This window comes from Mus caroli, chromosome 5, assembly GCF_900094665.2.
Source record: "Mus caroli chromosome 5, CAROLI_EIJ_v1.1, whole genome shotgun sequence".
NCBI classification, from domain to species: Eukaryota; Metazoa; Chordata; class Mammalia; order Rodentia; family Muridae; genus Mus; species Mus caroli.
This window is the reverse complement of record NC_034574.1, coordinates 39,679,861-39,699,988: the sequence shown is the minus strand read 5'-3', so window position 1 is coordinate 39,699,988 and position 20,128 is coordinate 39,679,861.

Here is a 20,128-nt window from a genome sequence, read left to right as displayed (position 1 = left end):
ATGTTTCTTGGTTTCTGGTTCTTTCTGCTCTTTGTTGAATTTGTAATGATTTTGTTTTATCTATCCTCAATTGCTGAAATACACACATACCACAGATACTACTGCTACTGTTCTAAGCATTTTCTCTTAATTATTGATATGCATTTAAATATTTTAAAAAATCAACACCTAGAGTTATTCTCTGTGTGTTTGATCTGGTATCTTGCTTGATTAAGCCTCTTCCTGTGGGGCTGTGGTTCCATGTGCCTTCATATTATGAAGCAATGATATTTCTGAAAAAAAAAAAAAAAACCATCGGTTGAGCTATGATCATCAAAGTTTGATTTATTGAGGATACTAATAAAACCCAAATCCTCAGCCAGCAAGATGTCTCAGTGGGTATATGTGCTTACCAAATAAGACTGATGACTTGAGTTTGATTTCCAGAACCCACAGGATGGAAATGGGAACTGACTCATGCAAGTGGTCTTCTGCCCTCCACACACACGGCATAGTATGTGACTGTGCACACATGTGTGTTTCTTGGCCCCCCCCCCCCATAAGTAAAATAAAACCCAACCTAATCCTACTTGTCACCTGCCATTGCCAACATACACAGCTGGTAAAGGATTTTAATGTCAACAGACTATGGAGGACATGTTTTGATAATCCAGGATGTTTGAAAGCATGCCCTGGCTTTGTGAACATCAGTGTCTTTGTTTTCCCCATTTTACTAGCAATACAGAGAACTTCATCATGGCCAGAGACTGAAAAGGAACGCTAGTATTTGGCAATCATTGGCTTATAGTCAGCCTTCTCTTCCTATGTTTCTTAACTATTTCAAATTTCCTTTATTCTTTCATTTTCTCTCCCCTTTACCTCTTTCTCGCTCCTGTGTATTTGTAACTACTACTGTCAGTTACTGAAATGCCTTCCAAGCTCTCTTCCACAGAGAAAACTATTTATGCAAGGGATAGATTTTTGAAGAATTTACATAATTCCAAACCTAGATAATTAAGATTAATTTCCTCACAGATCTGACAGTAGTATTTCTGATAGTGGGTATTTCTGTTTACCGGCTCAAGCAAGAGTGTGTAAACACAGCCTATAACCCACTTTGCATAACAGCATCAAGACTAAACAATTCCCGATGAATCAAACAACCTTTTTGAAACTGCATAATTTTGAATTTTGTGCATAACTTGGAGGCTTTATTAATATTTTTGTACCATATACTTTCAAATTAACTCAATGTTTCATAATATGCAATTGCCCTTCATTATCCTACCACCTCTGATTTCTCATTAGTGCTTGATTATATTTGTGATAATAATTGCAATCATTGCAGCAGGAGCCTTCACTCTTTCTCTCTCTAAGATAGGAACTGCAGCTCTGATTGGGTAGAGCACTCTGCGGGCAAAGTGAATGCTTAACTAGGAAGAGCGTAGTGCCATGGAGGGAGCATCCCCAGGGCAGCCCTGGTTGGTTTCCTTGGCATCCACATACAACACTCTCTGGATCAGGACACTTGAGCAACAGGATTCTTTACTGGGATTGCTCTCTGTACAGCCAGTTCCATGGTGGCAAGCTTCTCTTCCCCGTCCTTTGATTCTACCTTGACAGAGTATGTAGGAAAGACTTTACCTCATAGCTAGGATACAAAAGAGGAAGAGGAAGAGGACAAGGAAGAGGAGGAGGTTGCACAGTTCCCTTCAAGCATAAGCTAAGATGATCTAAAGATCTCTCACTAGGCCCTGATTGATAGTGTGTATGTGTGTGTGTGTGTGTGTATGCATGTATATGATATTTTCGAATGCGTATGGGCACACATGTATGCATTTGCATGTACATGTGGAGGCTGGCCTGAGGTCAAAGTCAGTAATCAACCTCAATAACTCTACCCCCTTAGTCATTGAGGTAGGTCTCTCAATCAAATCCAGGACTCTGATATTGCCATCTTGCTAGCTAGTTTGCTCTGAATATGGAATTATGGTCCAGGGATCATGGGGGAGGGGTTGGGAGGAGAGGCCATGCCCACTCAACACTTACATGAGTTTCTTGGAATTCCAACTCCACTCTTCAAAGCTCTCACAGCTGAGTCATCTCCCCATCCTTCCCATCCCCCAAGACCTCCATACTCTAATAGTTCAAGTCTCAGTGGCCACATTCTGGGGACCTTGTAGGGACATTCAGGAATTAAATAGCAATGCTGTCTATAAGGTACCAGATGGAACAACACTGAATGGATGGACATTATAGTCCAGCTTCTAGAAAATTATTATTTTTAAGTTTTAGTGGCCTTTCCCCAGGCAGAAGCACATTTTTTTCTTACACGTCTTTAATAAAAGGGCTTTACGACTAAGCAGTGTGTCAGGTCCTTGCTGCTGTTTCTCTGTGCAGTTCTTGAAGCCAGCCCGATACACACACTCCAGTACCCAGATGAGCTTTCCAGTTATGCTTCCTGCCACCTATTCTACTGACTGCCTGCCGTCTGCATCCCACCTTTCCTTGCTTTGAGATGAGCTTTGGGTCAGTGGCCTCCAAAGCCACATGCTGACCATCTTAAGAGTGACGCAGTCTCAGAAGTTTATATGCATTTATCTCATTGGCTAAAATAAGATATTCCTGTTTCCTATGCCTATTTCATAACATACAGTTATTACTCAAAAATATTTGGAAGGATGGTGCACAGTGAAGTAGCACTGGGAGTTAGTGTCTCACCCCTTCCCTGGAATTGGTCCCAGAGTCTCAGCTTTAAACTTGCTCAGGTCTTGCAATTCCCATTTCTGAATTTCCCTAAGCCAAGCTAGCTCCTGGCTCCACATTATACTCTGGAGATGTCAGTACCAGCCATCCTCCTTACTCACAGCCCGAGGATTCAACCATAGTAGCCTCTCTTCTTTTTACAGACTGGAGATATGTAAGTACCCTGAGGGGTTCTGGACTGGAAAACTGATCACATTCAACTACTTTATGTGTTTGCATTTATTTATTTATTTATTTATTTATTTATTTATTTACTGAATTGTAAGGCACATTTCACACTACGGTAATAATAGTTGTAAAGAACCAGTTGATTCACATGGAAAAGATGAGGTATAAGGTTAATTTTTCATCTAGGATATTATAATTTCTTTGCTCCAGGTGACTGTGCTTACAGAATCTTGGGTATTGTGGGTCTGTTCTTTCTTTCTTTCTTTCTTTCTTTCTTTCTTTCTTTCTTTCTTTCTTTCTTTCTTTTTTTTTAAAGGAATACACACACACAAACACACACACACACAAACACACACATACAAACACACACACACAAACGCACACTATTTAAAATTAATTATTTGAGAATTTCATACATGTACAAAATGCCTTTTGATTGTTTTACTTGCTACTTCCTTTAATTCCCCCTGGATCTACCCCCTCCCCTGAACACCCACCAACTTTATATTCCCCCCCTTTAAAAAATAACCTACTAAGTTCAATTTGATCTACTCTTATACTCATGATTGTTGGGCCATTCACTGAAATATAGGTAATCTACCAGGGGTCAGAACCTTAAGGACAACTCACTTCCCTCCCCTAGTTGCTGTCAATTGTTAATGGTCCTCTTTTATGGGTTGGGTCTCTGAGCCCCTGCCTTCTCCTTGCTGATATAACTGGCTTTATCTTGTTCAGGCAATCTTAGCTTCTGTAAATTCATGAATGCATTGATCCTGTCATACTCATAAGAGTGATTGAACGTGGTCCTTGCTAACCTGAGTCTCATATAATCTTTATGTTCCCTATTTCTTGATAATCCCTGAGCCTTGCGGGCCAGAGGTCATAATATAGATGTTCCATCTATGTCCGAGCACTCCATGGGAGCTTGTTGATACATTAATCAGTCATGTTCATGATCCTGTTCTTGGTCTCACCCCTGAACTAGTCATTTCATTTTAATGCTTCTTCAGACTGATTTCATTCCACAGAGGACTGGTTCCCAGCCTGCTCTCCCAGCAGATTTTTTTTTTTTGTCCTTTTTTCACCCATTTTGTTTTGCTAAGTCTTTTCTTCCTGATCTGACCTGGGTTTCTGTTGGCGAGGCTGTAGCTTTACAGCCAGGCTCACATCTTCAAGCCTGCTTGGAAGGTCTGTTAATGGGATTGAAGAGTCTTGCGCTTCTGTTTCCATCTAGAAAAGCCACCTTCAGGTGGTGTCCAACATTTTCTTCTAGTCCTCATTTTCATTTTTATAAATTTTAAATTTATGAGCCTGGGAAGACCCCAGAGTTCATGAAGTCCCACCTTTTCATTTACTAAAAAGCATGAACCATAAGCACATGACTCACTCTGAGATTTACAGGCAATTAAAGCAGAGCTGACCCCAGGCTCTGTGTACTTCAATCTGTCTTCTGGTTATCTTTTTTATTTAAACAACTTTACCAAAATGTCATTGCTGAGGAAAGAATTTCTTTTGTCAGATAAATTGAGGGACGAATGAGCTAGTTGAATTTAAATAGTTTGTATGTTATGAGATTCTTTCATTAAAATTTTTTTAATTTAATTTTTCAATAATTTTATATAGAAATACTGTATTTACATGCGCTTACCATGCCCCTGCCAATTCCTTCTGAAATTTATGATCTATTCTTTAATTATTACTTTTATGTATAACCTGCTGAGTTCATTTCGAGTTCATTTAGTGTGGCTCATATGTGAGTGTGTTTAAGGCTGATGACTTTGCGTTGGATAACCTATCAGGGTAACCTATCACTCCCGAGGAAGACAGACTCTCCCTCTGTTAGCTGCCCAAAGCTCTTCATCTAGGTATGAAGATTTATGCTACTCTTTTCTCCATCTACTTTGGTGTGCCAGCTGGTGGTGGTGTTGTACGTGTCTTATTTAGGCGACCGTATTGTTAAAGTTTTGTATGTGCGGTTCCCTGTCACATCCAGAAGACTTTATCTCACAGCAGCTGTCCTGGAGCCCTGATTCTTACCATCTTTCCACCATCTCCCTGCCCCTTTGGTGATATTCCCTGAGCCTTAGGCATCAGAAGAGTACTGATTGGGGTCTTGGCACACCAAGATCAGTTGTTTGTCAGGTTTTGAGCAATTGTAGATTTTATGTGATAGTCTCCATCTGCTGTAAGAAAAAACTTCTTTGATGAGGGGTAAGAGTTACCATTATCTTCAGCTATAAAGACAGGTATTTAGGATTAAATTGGAGATTATATTGGTTTATGAAAGTGGCAGGAGTAGGATCTTGTCCAGGGTTTATGACATCCTTAGCCCCAGGTAGTTGGCTAGGTTTCCAGCCCTATGCATGAATTCCACCTTCTTGAGTCGGCCTGAAGTCCAGTTAGATAACTACTGGTCACCTCTAACCACCTTGACATCTTGCTTAACACCTTCAGATACTATGAGAGCTAGTCCTCAGAGAGGAGCCTTCTAGGCCAGTTCTAGCTTGATTCTTCCAAGTCCCATGCTGATAGCTATGAGATGGTTTAAAAAGAGTCCTTGGGAAAGAGATTTGTGATTTTGGATTCCAGAGTTGGGTAAGGATGTACTATGTACAGCAACTAAATCATTTGAAAAAGGAATATTCTATATTCATGCAGAACTATATAAACACGGCATTATCATTTCTTTAAAGCCAGAGGTTCATATGGGAGTTCTTTTAGACTCATTAATTTTGGGGCCATCTTTCTGTAGTAAGGTCAAAATGCCAAACATTTAAAAAAGATGTGCTTGCTTGGCCTCCAATATTCCCCCCATAGGGCTTTTTGTGTAGGGCTTTTTGGCATTTGACTTTGTGTTGAAGCTGGATCCCTATTTATGAAACCTTTAGATTTTCTTTATAAATGTCAAGGTTAAATGGAGGTGAAACCAAACAGTTCTAGGAAAGCCATGAGGCAAATGCTCATCGTTAATCCAAGTCTATTCTCGGGCACTTAGCTTTTCCCAGCCATTAGCATTCAGACACTGTTATTAGCACATAGACACCCAATCACCCATGTGCATTAGCCAAATTAGATGTGTTGATTAAAGATACAAATTATGTGATATGTGTTTATATATCAAAATAAGATGGTTTTAGCTCGACAGGAGAATATTACTTTGCTCTCTCTTTCTGTGTGTGTGTGTGTGTGTGTGTGTGCGCGCGCGCGCGCGCGCCTGTGTGTACATGCTCTTGCTTTTACACAAGAGACATAGAGAGTAATATAAGCTAGCAGAAAAGTATGTTTTTAATTTTTTCTAAAGAAAGTCTGTGGCAAAAAAATCTATTTTCTCCTATTTGTCATGGCATTGCAAGGAGATTTAAAAATATTAGTGTGACTACAATATGAAATTCCTAATATGTAAGTGTGAAATCAGCCAAGACATCAAATAAATTAAACATTTAAATAGCCAAGTGGGACATTGGTTGTAGTGTGTTTATGAGCAGTAGAGATTTCCAGTTCCTGTGATGTATGTAGCAAAGTATGATTCTAGCTGGTATCGCATCACGCTTAAGCAGCAAGTCTCATTTAGTAAGGAGATGTCTTCAGTGGAAGTGATAAACCGCTGATCACCTTTCCAAATACAGCTACAGACACTGGTGGCCATTGGGCAAAAGAGGGAGTTATATAGGTTTTGCAAAATAGCTGTATTTTTGTCTTTTGTAAAACTCACAAGACAGGTTAGAAGCCGTGAGAGATGATCTGCAGTAGAAAGCATCAGAGCACAGTGAAGAAGCACAGAGTGTTTCCCTGTGGCCACTGCAGCCTGTGCCCTCATCACAAGGCTGTCAAAGTCAGCCTGGCTGGACTCAGGTTCCTCAACTATTCACACCGGGCTTCCAGAGGTAGAAAGGAGCTTCTTTCTAGGCTACTTGCAACCTTTAATTTTTAATTACATGCTGCAGAAGAGATTAACACAATCTTCAGGCAGGTAGACTTTATACTGTCTGATATTTCCTCCACAGGAAAAAAATGCATAGACAATAATTGGTTTTTCTTTGACCCTGTGACCTTATTTCATCAAATCTAGATCAGTATGGATTACAAAATACACCACTGTTAATATGTGCACAGAAAGATGCTTCTGCTTAGACATTGATGTGCTGTGGTTTATAAGGTGTATTTTGTGTAGTGCACTCAGATGCAGAATCCTGAAGCAAACCATGCCTCTTGAATGAAACATAGACAGGTGATTCTTGGCCCTGTGGTTCCTTCTGTCTGCGACGTAGTTCCTGTGCTGTTTAGATGATTGCTTGCCTCTCAGATGTCACAGTTGGTGATATGTGTGAGTGAGTTTTTCCTTTTCTGTAATTATGCATTACTTACAATCATTAAACTTTTTCTTCATGTAGAATTTATCTTCTCAATTTAGTTAATGGCGTTTTTTTGTGGTGGTTGTTACTAGTTTTTCTGATCTAGCACATAGCAGTGACACTTCCAACTAGCAGGTATCAATAGCCCCCCACCCCTTTTTGACCCATTTGTGTAGCCATTCAATAAATGAATGAGCATATTTAACACCTACTGTGTGCCAGATAGAAAATTAATATAGCAGAAGGTCCCTTTTCAAGCCATTTAGATGCAGGATAAAAAGTGATCACAGGGTTTAAAGGAGTACAAAGAATGTTTCCTAATTAAGTCTCTGTCAGGGAAGGCTTCATGGAGGTATCGAAATGAATGACTGTTATCTGGGGATATAAGTTGGAGGTTGAGATATGTTTTTAAGTGTAAGGATCTGTGTAGTCATTTGTCTTGAGATTGAGCCAACAAACATTTAGAGAAAAAGAACAATAATATGGGGTGCATATAGCACCAAGCATTGGTCTAATAGCTTAAAAGCTACTTAATATTTGTGACAGACTAACAGGTGAGTATTATTTTTTCAATCTTATTTTTCATGTTGTATTGGGTACAAAGTGGTTAGCAAGTTGCCTGAAATCCCACAGGTTTTAAATGGAATTAAAGTCCATAAATTCTGTCCTGGTAATCCCGCTTCACATCACTACACTTCCTCACTACAGTGGCGGCAGGCAAATCCTGCTCTTTTTTGTTTTCCATTAATTAATTAATTAATTAATTAACTTACTTTACATCCTGATTGCTGACCTCCCTCCTCCAGGTCCCCCTAACCCCTAGTCACATAGCCCATGCCCCTATTCCTTCCCGCTGTCTCCTCTGATGTAGGCAGCCAATGCCTAAAAGATGGCACCAGTTTCTGGTACACCGTGGCCGTAAACAACACCACTGCGCAGGCGCTAGCCCAAATCTGGCACCAACCCCTCCCAAGCAGGTGCATGCTAATGAAGTGTCGACAGGCTGACCAATCCCAGGAGGACACATAGCCCTCCCCAGTGCTGGGGTGTATATAAGCAGTCCTCCCTGGGTGCCCAGGGTTCCCGTAGCATCGAGGCTTTCCTGCAATAAAGCTGTTGAGAAGAATCCGACCATGTTGCATTTTCCTTGCCAGCCGAGGTGTGCGCAACACTCTGAGAAGGAAGAGCACCCCCCTAACCCACCCTGGCACTTCAAGTCACTGCAGAACTAGGAACATACTCTCTCACTGAGGCCAGACCAGACAGCCCAGTTAGGGGAACAGGATCCACAGGCAGACAACAGAGTCAGGGACAGCCCCTGCTCCAGTTGTTGGAGTCTGAGCTACATATGTGTGGGGAACCTAGGTCTAGCCTGTGTATGCTCTTTAGTTGGTGATTCAGTCTCTGAGAGCCCTCAAGGGTCAATGTTAGTTGACTCTGTTGGTCTTCTTGTGGATTTCCTATCCCCTCTGGGTCTCTCCATCCTTCCCCCAACTATTTCACAAGACCCCTCAAGCTTCACCTAACGTTTGGCTGTGGGTCTCTACATCTGTTTCAGTCAGCTGCTGATTAGAGCCTTTCAGAGGACAGTTATGCTAAGCTGCTGCCTATAAGTATAACAGAGTATCATTAAGAGTGTTGGGGATTGGTTCTTGCCCATAATATGGGCCTCAAGTTTGACTGGTTACTGGTTGGCCATTCCCTTAGTCTCTGCTCCATCTTTGTCCCTGCACTTCTTGTAGGTAAGACAAATTTTGGGTCGGAGGTTTTGTGGATATGTTGGTGTCCTTATCCCTCCACTGAGAGTCCTACCTGACTACAGGACTCTCCCCCACACCCATAGCAGTGGGGGATATGGAGCCTGTAGTGGCCAGATCTCATTATTAGTAGAGCTGCACACATTGAATTCCTTGCTAGCATATTGGTTGTGCTGATAAATACGAGATTTCCAGGTACCAAAGGAGGCAAAACTGATGCCATATAGAAGCAGCAAGTAAGGCAGTGTGCATTCCAATAGGAATAGGCAGAGATACTCACAGCATCCTAGGACCTGCCCCTATGTTGGCCTTTAGTAAATTAGATGTGTTGAGTAAAGAAACAAATTATGTGTACACATATGATTTAAAAGTACTAATCACACACGATTATATTTGAATATGTTGCAAAACCTTGCTAAGAACAACTGCAGAATTCATATTGTCCATATCTTGGAGATGCATGCTTTTTAATCTCAGATGCTCTGACTTGTTTCAGCTCTTCATAAAGAAAATGGGCTTTTGCAGCAAGAACTTTGGACTTAATTTAGCAATAAAGGCACATGGTTTTATTTGGTGATGTTTTCATGGTGATGTACTAGTTGATGTATTGTTATTATTACCACCACCACCACGACCACCACCACCACCACCACCATCATCATCATCATCATCAATCATCATCATTATTGTTATTGAGGAAGAATCTATTTTCTTTAGAAGCCCCTAACAAAAACCATTCCTATGGTACAATGCTGTGATGATTAATCTTAAATATCAATTTCACTAGTTTTGAATCACCTACAGGACACATCCTCGGGTGTGCCTGGGAGGGTGTCTCAGAGGAGGGAGAAATAGGAAGCCTGGTAAGCACCAAAGTTCACATCTTTCTGCTTCCAGACTTTCAATGCCGTGTGACCAGCTTCATACTCTGGCATGTTGGACTATATTCATAAAAACACATGCCAAAAGAAATCCTTAGAATGTCTTCTGTCTGATACTTGGCCACAGAAATGAGAAAAGTCACTAATATAAGCTGTGGCTGTGTGGCTATGTGGTTTGGTATGGGTTTGTAGAGAAGAAATATGGAAGAATTTGGAGCTGTTGATCAGTGAAGCCCTAGAATGTTCTAACTAGAGCCTAAAGGTGCATCCTGGTTGGAATTAGGAAGGCTAGAATGCAGAAAGAGATGTGGATAATGAGGTCTGGGCTCATAATGTCTTAAAGAAGAGTAAAGATTCTATCAGGAATTGAGATAGAGGCCATTTATATGATATTCAGGCAAAGAACCTAACTGTGTTTGATCATGCCCTCAAAGTTTGAGTGATACTGAATTAAAAAGAAATGACCATTCTGTTTTATAAACTGTTTCAAGGCAGATGTACATCATTCAGGGTGTGGCATAGCCCCTGTCCCTGCTCACAGCCAGATTTACAGTGAGAGAGAACATAAAGTGGAGAAGAAATACTTTGAAAATGCACAGCATGACTAGAAAGGAGAATGAGCTTAAAGCTGTGGGCACAGTGGGGATAATTGTTAGAAGATACTAGCACAGTTAAAGAGGAACCTCTCACTCTGCACTGGGACAATAGGCATGGTGCTTTGAGGGAGGTGCCCTAGTCATAAGAGGCTTCAAGTTGTAAGGTTATAAATTCATTTGGAATGATATCACCATCTATCAGGCATGTAAATGCAAAATCTATGTGGACTCAGGACTTTTACCAAGGCTCTAGAAATCTCCTGGCACTGGTCTGTGTGTGTCAGTGTCAGATTTTTTTCAAGGATGCCCTGTGAAGCTGTGAAGTTGGAGCCCAAGTTTCAATAGAAACCCCAAGGTATGGATGATTGCACATTAAGTAAAGTTGCAGATACAGTGAAGTGGGTCCAAAGGGAAGCTGACATGTGCTTCAACCTGCAGTGCTACAGGGATGGAAGTTTCCAAGTCAACTGGAGCCCAGATGATGCCATAATGTGCCCCAGATGCCAGACATGGAGCTGCAACATCTGTTGCTTCTCCTATTGGGTTTTAGTCTTGCTTTGGTCTCCTTTGTCCTTGCTACCACTCCTTTCCTCCTTAGGAGTACAAATTGTCAACTTGTTGTCATTACATATTAGAAGTAAGTTATTATTGTCATTACTATTTGAGACGGGGTCTCATGTGACTCAGTTTGGCCTTGAATTTATTGTGTAGCTGAGGGTGATCATGTGTGTCTGATTCTCCTGCTTCTATTCCCCAAGTACTGGAATTAGAGGCATATATCTGCTCCGTGCTTGGTTTTATGCATTGGTAGGTCTTAATGCATACTAGGCAAGCATTCTGCCAACTGAGCTACATCCCCAGACCCTGTAACTTGGGTCTGAATCTAAGGGGGCTCACAATTGTTATTACTTTGACTTTCCAAGTAGACTTTAAACAACATTGGATAAATTTTATTATGAGATACCATGATCCTTTGTGGACTAGGGGCAGCATGTTATGGTTTAAAGTGATGTGGCATGTATCAAGTCAGCAAGGGTGGACTTGGATTATTGATCTTCACTTTTAACTTTATTGGATTTAATATCACTTAGATGTATCACTGGACTTGCCTGTGAAGACCTTTCCAGAGAAGATCCACTTCAATATGGGTTGTACTACCCCATGAGCTGGGATCCTAGACTGAATAAAACAGGAGAAGCAGAAAGCCTGATGAGCATATACCTAATGCAGTGTGACCAGCCACCTCAGCCCCTTGCTGCTATACCTACTGTGTCATGATAAACAAGACACAGACAAATGCTAACCTCTTTTAAGCTGAGAAATTCATGACTTCAATTCGTATGTCATCGTTAGTAAATGAGTGTGAGTCTGACAGATGAAGCAGAGAAATTGGAAGAAAGGTTAGGTGTATTAAATAGGTTTTTATTAAGACTTTAGGTTAACATATAAAATGGGGTATCATTGTGGCTTTCCACACCTGTGTACCTTTGTCCTTGGTTCCTATTTTACACTATCACCCCTTTCTCTTTCCACTGGTCTCTTTCTCCTCCCAAGTACCCTTTGTTCTGATTTCCTGTCACATACAAAAATCTCACATATGGGAGAAATTATGTATATTTTTCTTTTCTCTCTCTGTCTCTCTGTCTCCTTGTCTCTGTCTCTCCCTCTCCCTCCCTCTCTCTCTCTCTCTCTCTCTCTCTCTCTTTCTCTCTCATTACTCTTTCTTTCTCTTTCCCACCCTTTTTAAAATTTAGATGCAGAAGAAAAATATGTCTGGCTTTCTGTGCCTGGCTAATTTTGCTTAAACATGATCTCTAGTTCTATAATTTTCTTGCAAATAACATTTTACCCATTCTTGCAGCTGAATAAAACTCTTTGTCTGTGTCTGTCTGTCTGTCTCTGTCTCTCTGTATATGTGTGTATATCACACTTCACTGATGCATTCATTGGTAGGTACCTGTGTCAATACCATAACTTTGCTATTGCCATAATAAAGTATCTCTGTGGTGTGTTTGCCTGGATTCCTTTGGTGTGTACTTACAAATGGTAACTCTGGATTGTAACTTGGCTTGATTTATGGCATTTTAAACTTACAATAGGGTTATTATAACATAACCCATACTGTGAATTAAGAAATATCTGTAATATAAAAAAAAATTGAGCTTGGTCTATACTGAAAAGAACCCTGAATCCACTCTGGACATTTAACTCAAAAGCATTGATGTGGTTCAAGTGTCAGTTACGTGAAAGGTCCTGGTCATTCAGAGATAAATCCAGAGTCTGACAAGGTGTAGTCACAGCCCTGAAAAGGACCTTTGGTACATCACTTCTACATGAGAACCCTTATATCCCAAATTAGACTGTTTAGTTATAGGTATTTTGGGAGCTATGAAATATATTATTTATCCGTGAAACTTTCATTTATAATATTGCTTATAATTATAGAATGTAGAAATAAAAATATATAAATACAAGTATTTAAATACAGTTAAGCCTTATATTTAACTTTTATTTAAGAATTTAAGAAAATACTTACTGTTAATAATTATTTTTAATAAGCCAACAATGTATCAATGGATAAAGCATAAACACTGTACAGTAACATGTACTAAAGGTAAAATAAAAAGAGAACAAGTAGGAAAAAGATCAATGTGGTAAACACCTGGCCTTAAGAAAGTGGACTATATGTAAATACACATTTGTATGTATGTACTTCCTTTTCTTGTATGTGTGTTTTTGTGTGTATGTGCATGCACATGTGCATGTGTGCACGTGTGTGCGTGAGAGAGAGAGAGAGACAGACACAGAGAGAAAGACAGAGAGAGAGAGAGAGAGAGACAGAAAGAGAGAGAATGTGTTTCAATTGCTACCTGCCTTGTTGTCAAATATTTATTTATTTTTATTTTGTGTGTATAAGGGTTTTATTTGCATTGTATATAGGTGCATCACATGCATGCAGTGCCCACAGAGGCCAGGAGGCTATCAGATCCCCAAGAACTGGAGTAGCAGTTGTGAGCCACCTGAGGATGTTGGGAACCAAACCTGGGTCCTCTGGAAGAGCAGTGAGTGCATTTAACTACCAAGTGGGCCATCCAACCCTTCCATCTTGAGACATTTTGAGGCAGGGTCTCTTGCTGAGTCTGGAACTCAGTGACTTGGCTTGGGATTCCCCTGTTTCTGCTTCCCCAGCACTGGAATTACAGGCATGCACCACCATGCATGGGTTTTTATGTGGGTGCTGGAGATGGAACTCAGATCCTTATACTTGTATGGCAAAAACTTTATTGATTGGACCATCTCTCCATTCCTACATAGCTTTTACTATTATTGAATCTTACAGAGACACCCGAATCTCGTCCCAATACCATGGGTATGCCTGTGGGACGATCTCATACTGACCGTGGAGAATTTCACATAAAAATGAATATTGAGTGCAAATAAGAAATTAAGTTGAAATAGGCTTTATTAATATTTGTTTTGGAGGCTGAGGGTGTAGCTCATTGGTTTGGTGCTTGAGTACATAAACCGATGAACTGTGAGTAAGACCAGGTCTATTTTATCTGCCTTTGCTGACGCTGGGCAGATTTTCATTCCCATTCACTTCGCTGGAAGCTTTTCTTCCTTCGAAGCTAAGGCAGTAGTTTGCACTATATTCTTGCTGTGTCCTGAGGCTCTTTGTATAATCTAAAACTGCGAACCTGTGTATGTGTGCAGAGATCCTCCTTAAAGGCCCAGCCAAATTCCTTACTGCACTCAGTTTTACAGTGACAAACTTTCTTTAGGGTTAAAATATCACTTAACATTTTCAATTTAATTTTACAAGCAAGATTGACTTTTGGACTTGAGGGTTCTCCCAAACTCCTGAATGTTGACATAAAATACTTGGATGAAGCAAAGGAACAAAAAAAGCCATGTGATCTAGTCACTTTGCTTTCTGAGTTTGAAAGTGAAAATTTCCTTTTGACAGAAAGGCTGCTGCAAACCAATGCCAGAGAATATTTTATAAAAGATTTATTTATTTTCTTTTTTAATTATATATTTTCATAATATACATTTCAAATGTTATCCCCTTTCCTGGTTTCCCCTCCAAAAACCCCCTATCCCATCCTCCCTCGCCCTGCTCACCAACCCACCCACTCCTGCTTCCCTGTTCTGGCATTTCTCTACACTGGGGCATCTAGCCTTCTCAGGACCAACGGCCTCTCCTCCCATTGATGTCCAACAAGGATATCCTTTGCTACATATGCAGCTGGAGCCATGGGTCCCTCCATGTGTACTCTTTGGTTGGTGGTTTAGACCCAGGGAGCTCTGTGGGTACTGGTTAGTTCATATTTTTGTTCCTCCTATGGGGCTGCAAGCTTCTTCAGCTCCTTCAGTCATTTCTTTAGCTCCATTATTGGGGACCTTGTGCTCAGTTCAATGGTTGGCTGAAAAGCACCCACCTCTGTATTTGTCAGGCTCTGGCAGAGTCTCTCAGGAGAAGCTATATAAGGTCCTGTCAGCAAGCACTTGTTGGCATCCACAATAGTGTCTGGGTTTGGTGACTATATATGGGATGAATTCTCAGGTGGGGCAGTCTCTGGATGGTCTTTCCTTCAGTCTCTGCTCCACCCTTTGTCTCTGTATCTCCTCCCATGGGTATTTTTCCCCCCTTTTAAGAAGGACTGAAGTATCCATACTCTAATTTTCCTTCTTCTTTAGCTTCATGTGGTCTGTGAATTGTATCTTGGGTATTCTGAGCTTCTGGGCTAATGTCCACTTATCATTGAGTGTATACCATGTGTGTTCTTTTGTGATTGGGTTATCTCATTCAGGATGATATCTTCTAGTTCCATCCATTTGACTAAATTTCATGAATTCATTGTTTTTAATAGTTGAGTACTATTCCATTGTGTAAATGTACCACATTTTCTGTATCCATTCCTCTGTTGAGAGACATCTGGCTTCTTTCCAGCTTTTGGCTATTATAAATAAGGCTGCTATGAACATAGTGGAACATGTGTCCTTATTACATGTTGGAGCATCTTCTGGGTATAGCCCAGGAGTGGTATAGCTGGGTTCTCCAGTAGTACTATGTCCATATTTCTGAGGAAGTGCCAAACTGATTTCCAGAGTGGTTGTACCAGTTTGTAATCCCACCAGAAGTGGAGGAGTTTTCCTCTTTTTCCACATCCTCACTAGCATCTGCTGTCTCCTGAGTTTTTGGTCTTAGCCATTCTGACTGGTGTGAGGTGGAATCTCAGGATTGTTTTGATTTGCATTTCCCTGATGACTAAGGATGTTGAACATTTCTTTAAGTGCTTCTAAGCCATTTGGTATTCCTCAGTTGAGAATTCTTTGTTTAGCTCTGTATCCCATAGGGTTATTTGGTTCTCTGGAGTCTAACTTCTTGAGTTCTTTATATATATTGGATATTAGCCCTCTATCAAATGTAAGGTTGGTAAAGATCTTTTCCCAATTTGTTGGTTGCTGTTTGGTTCTATTGACAGTGTCCTTTGCCTTACAGAAGCTTTGCAATTTTATGAGGTCCCATTTGTCAATTCTTGGTCTTAGAGCATAAGTTATTGGTGTTCTGTTCTGGAAAATTTCCCTTCTGCCCATGTGCTCGAGGCTCTTCCCCACTTCCTCTTCTATTAGTTTCAGTGTATCTGGTTTTATGTGGAGGTTCTTGATCCACTTGTACTTGAACTTTGTACAAGGAGATAAGAATGGATTAATTTGCATTCTTCTACATGCTAACTGCCATTTGAACTAGCACCATTTATTGAAAATGCTGTCTTTTTTCCCCACCAGATGGTTTTAGCTCCTTTGTCAAAGATCAAGTGAGTATAGGTGTGTTGGTTCATTTCTGGGTCTTCAATTCTATTCCATTGATCTAACTGCCTGTCATTGTACCAATACCAAGCAGTTTTTTTTTTTTTATCACAATTGCTCTGTAGTACAGCTTGAGGTCTGGGGTGCTGATTCCCCCAGAAGATCTTTTATTGTTGAGAATAGTTTTTGCTATCCTGGGTTTTTTTGTTATTCCAAATGAAACTGAGAATTGCTCTTTCTAAATCTATGAAGAATTGAGTTGGAATTTTGATGGGGATTGAATCTGTCAATTGTTTTTGGCAAGATGACCATTTTTACTATATTAATCCTGCCAATGCACGAGCATGGGAGATCTTTCCATCTTTTGAGGTCTTCATCGATTTCTTTCTTCAGAGACTTGAATTTCTTGTCATATAGATCTTTCACTTGCTTGGTTAGAGTCACACCAAGGTATTTTATATTATTTGTGACTATTGTAAAGGGTGTTGTTTTCCTAATTTCTTTCTCAGTGTGTTTATCCTTTGAGTAGAGAAATGCTACTTGAATATGGGAGGGGCCTGTGGACTGTCCAATATAATAAGTCAATGATGATGGGTAGGTGTCAGTCTTTAATGCTCCTTCTTAGCAACTTTCAGAGACACCATCCTTCTTGGCTTTGGAAATAAGATCTGTCCTATTCAGAGAGTCATGGAGGGCTCTCATGACTCACATGAACCACATCAACCTTGAGATCTCCCTTAGGTGACAGTCAGCAGGAAAACACGGGCTTCAGCTTAAGAGGAGCTTGCTTCCCGCTGTCGGTTATTTCTTGTGGTTGCTTTTGGAGGGTAGTTGGCTGGAGGCCAACTCTTAGCTCTCACTCCACATTCCTTGTGACACTCCATCCAGAATTGGTCACAATGGGGCAGCTGTTTCCTCCCAGGGTGGCCGAAGAGAAGGTCTGGAAAATGAGCCTGACTGTGGCATCATGGAGTTATTGAAGGAGCATCCCATGATTTTGCCACATTCAATAGCTTTGAAACAATCATAGGACTCTCCTCCAAAGGATATCATGACCAAGAGACACAGATTATCCAGGACCAGATTGCATGAAACGAGAGCTGTAGATATTAAACTTATGTGGGGCCTCAAGCAATTGGTGATTCTTTGATAGGCTACGTGTAAGAAACCCTGTGGAGTTACACAAAGGCGAAAACAATCAAAAAGTTCCTTGGGGTCTGCCTCATAATTCTTTGACAGAGTTCATTTGGCAAAAGGTCAAAATGAATAAACGGCTAAATACATGCTCAGATGTGTAGCCTTGATTGACACTACAGATTTAGTCACCTTCTTCTATTAAAGGGTTTTGTAGTGTGTGTGTGTGTATGTGTGTGTGTGCGTGCGTGCGTGCATGTATGTGGAGGCTAGAGGAGAGAACAAGCTGGAGGAGCTGTTTCTCTCCTTCCATCATGAATTTTCTGGAGATGGTACTCTGGTTGTCAGTCTTGGTGGCAAGGACCTTTAGACAAAGTCATCTGCCCCTCCATACCCCTCCCTTAACATATGATATACTTGGTCCAAGGTTGGGCAAGTGACCAACCTAAAATCTCCAAGTGCATCTGAGCAGCTGCAGGCCAGAGCAAAAGGATCCTGAATTTTCATTCTACACTTCCTGTGACATTGTGCTTCCTTCTATACTTGGAATCTGGTCCAAGTTTTACCTCTTCACCAGCTGCTAGGAAGTTGACTAGTGAGCTCTATGTTGGACATGACCTGGCAGTCAGCAGCTGATTTGAAGCCCTCAGTTTAATGGTTTCACCTTGGAAGCTCAAAACTGGCCATGACAGAAAGGTATGTACCACAGAAATTAGCAAATATTCTAAACTGAGGGGTCCATTCCACTCTTTTTCCTCAACAGCTGCTAAACTTTTACCCATAAGCCATTGTTTCTTATAATTTGAAAAATAGAGGATAATGTTTTTACAATAACTATCACAACATTGTGCTAACTTGTGAAATACCTGTGTAAGTTAATGGTGTAAATAATGCCAAAAATGAGACTTGTGTTTTCCTTAAGACATACAACAATCCCCAGTTAATTATAATTCCCAGTGTTGTTGGGTGGACAACTGGGTGGACCATGTGGGGATTTATTTTTCATCTCTTCCTGTCTCCAAAGGCAGTTTGAGCTGGTTTCTTAGGCAGCTTGTGAACTTATCCGCAGCATGGGGTTCACCTCTATTTTTCCACCCATTTTCAGAGCTTCTGGTCTCTGTCGCTACTAACTCTATGATGAAACTGAATTCTAGCTGCATCTCACATGCTGTGCCTTGAAATAGATGCTTGTAGGACTCTTTACTTCTTTATCTGGGCAGACTCTTTGGGAGGTCAGGCAGGACACACCAGAATGTTGTTTACCAAACATAAAATCTCTGTCAGGTTCAAAGGGTGGAAATTTCTACCTACTTCTTTCTTGAGGGGACCTCAGGGAAGTGATTCTGTCAGTTCTGATTCAGGGCAAAGAGGTAGAGCTTGGATCTTTGATTTCCTGGGACTTTCCTCATCTGGTGGCTCCAGGGTGGAGTAGAAAGCCAGCCCATTCCTGAGAACAGCTCTGAAGAATTTTCTTTTCATGTCAGGTGCTTGCTCACTCCATGGCTCACCAGTGTTTCTAACTCCAAATTGTGAACTGCCAACTCAGTATGGATCCCTCTTCTTTCCCCTCCCACTTATTGATCTTCCTCTGCCCAGCACTTCTACGTCTCTCTGTCTTTGAGGGAAGTCAATATCAAGAGGGCAGTAACAGGACTTAACTGGGAAAGCAGGGGTTTGATGTGAGACAGTCAGCACAGTTCGATTCAAACAGGAACCATGAGACCCAGAGCCAGTTGCTCCCCGAGCCCCAGCCTTATGGAATGGGACCAGTGTTACCTGTTCCTCCTGGTTGTTTCTGCTGGCAGGATTAAATTAGAACTAGGCGTTAAGTAACAGCCCAATCCCTGTCACAATGGTAGAGACTCAATGAATGATACTTCCCTCTAGAGGATATATTTTCTTTAATAGCAATAATAAATATCCACAGTGTATTTACAATCTTTATAAAAATTCTTACTTTTTTTTTAAGTGCATTGATCTTATTTTGACTTTACAGCATTACTGTATAGATTAGGAGGTCAAATTTAATTTTATCAACAACACTTTTCTCTCTTCTTCCTCTTTCATTTTCTCCTTCCCCTTCCCTCTCCTCTTTATTTGAGGCAGGATTTTACTCTGTCACCCAGGACAGAGTGAACTTCCCATCCTTTTCCTTTACCTCTGAATGCTGGATTGTAGGCATGAACCCCTAGGTAGTAAAGCTTGTTCCCCATAAACATTAAACTTTTCTGGGTATCTCAGCTACTGCCCCGGTAGATTTTCTTTATAGCACCGAATATCATCTGGAATTACATTTTTGTCTACATATTTATAACCTTAAGTGAAGGAATAAATGTCCAGACTCTATTATTTTAAAATTATTTTATTTTATAATTTTTTCATGTGTATGAGTGTTTTTGCTGTATGTAGATCTGTGCAACATGAGCATGTAGGATTATCAGAGGTCAGAAGTGGGCATCAGATTACCTGGAACTGGAGTTATAGATGGTTATAGAAGTGGAGTTAAAGAAATGCTGTGTGCATGCTGGGTACCAAACTTGGGTCTTCTGGTAGAGTAGGCCATGCTCTTAACTGCTGAGTCATCTCTTGAGCTAACTAGCTTCCTTCCTTCCTTCCTTCCTTCCTTCCTTCCTTCCTTCCTTCCTTCCTTCCTTCCTTCCTTCCTTCCTTCCTTCCTTCCT